Raw genomic sequence first — 1,675 nt, forward strand, 5'->3', positions numbered from 1 at the left:
CATATTTCTCTACTATGTCAGCAACAGTATAGAGGGGACCTAAAGGCTCAGCAAGGGGACCCAGGCTACAACTATCCTACACAACAGAAATACAGAATACAAGTACTAGAACATAGTCAGAACTTGTAGAACAGGTAGAGAGAGAGAGTGAGACAAGAGTAGAGTATATAGAGTAAGCCTAAAAGTACAGGACTACCTAGAGTAGACAAGATCAAGACTACAGAACCAGTCTGATCTTGTACACTTATATATACTAAACTACACAAGAGTACTCAGGGAGTATGAGTCACTAAGAATAATAAGTTACAAAGAATGAAAGAAAGGAATGTCAAAGATAAAGGTACAAAGAATGAAGGGATAGATAAAGGGTAAGAGACTATAGAATGAACAGAGAATGAAGGAGTGGTCAAAGGAATAGAATGATGAAGTAAGGAAGGGTAGTAGTAAGAGTCAGTATACATATAGTTTATAGACAGTACCTCTGAGGGACAGAAGTCCTTAGAACTGAAGGTAAGAGAGTAGAGAATTGTAACATCACCCCCCCTCTAAAACCAATCATCCTGATTAGTGAACATTAGGCTTAGTTAGCAGCTCAGGTATAGGTCAGAATAGTAGGGTTTGGAAATCTGTGAGGCAGAGTTGATACAGAGCACTCAGATGAAGTTGATAGAAGTCTTAGATTGTCTTAGTAGTATGGGTGAGATTCTTAGCAGGTTCCTAAGTGTGTTCTTCAACTGGGTATCCCTTCTAGTAGATAAGGAACTTGAGCTTTCTGTGTACTAGCTTAGTATCTACTATATATTCTACTTTGTATTCTAGTTTGGAACTGATGAGTTCTAGTAGAGACAGTAGGGGTCTTTGTTGTAAAGGAAAACTTGAATCATAGTACTGAGACAGTAGAACCTTGTTGAACACTGGGTGTATGTACTTCTATGTTGCTAGAAGTTAGAGTTTGTAGACAGAGGCACTAACCTTCTTTTCAATAACAAAGGGTCTGAAGCACTTGTTGTCTAACTTCTTTATTAGGTAATCCATAGTCAGGTTAGTGGCTTCTAGTATAACTTTGTTACTAGGCTGGTAATCCTTAGCTACAGACCTCTTCTAATCATAGTTCTACTTTATAACTTATACTACCTTTTCTAAAAGAGCTTGTGTATCCTCCCTGGTTCTGTGCATCTGTTCTACAAAGTCTGTTACAGATTCAGAACTACTATTCTGGTTCAGAACTGTCCCCTAGTACAGATGTCTCTTATGATTGAGGAAGAACAGGGACTGTCCTGTTGTAAAGTGTTACTAGTTATTGTGTACAAATTCTGCTAGAGCTAACCATTCAGACTAATCCAATTGCTGATGATTAATGAACATTCAGAGGTAGAGCTCAATCTCCTGATTGACTTACTCAGTTTGACTGTCAGTCTGTAAGTGATAGGTAGTAGAAGGGTTCCCTTGAATTCTGAGAAGTGTATACAAGTCCTATATGAATTTCAACTCAAATTACAGTCTATAATTATGAATGAGCTTCTGAGAGAGTCTGTACAACCAGAAGACATGATCCTAATAAATGCACACTATGCCTTCAGAAGTAAGTTCTGTTTGGGTTGAAACTGTGTAGACTTGCTTAGAGAATCAGTTGACAATTATACAGATAGTGTTGTAACTCTAAGACTTAGGTAGC

Source organism: Fomitiporia mediterranea (assembly GCF_000271605.1).
Source record: "Fomitiporia mediterranea MF3/22 unplaced genomic scaffold FOMMEscaffold_7, whole genome shotgun sequence".
Classification (NCBI taxonomy): Eukaryota; Fungi; Basidiomycota; class Agaricomycetes; order Hymenochaetales; family Hymenochaetaceae; genus Fomitiporia; species Fomitiporia mediterranea.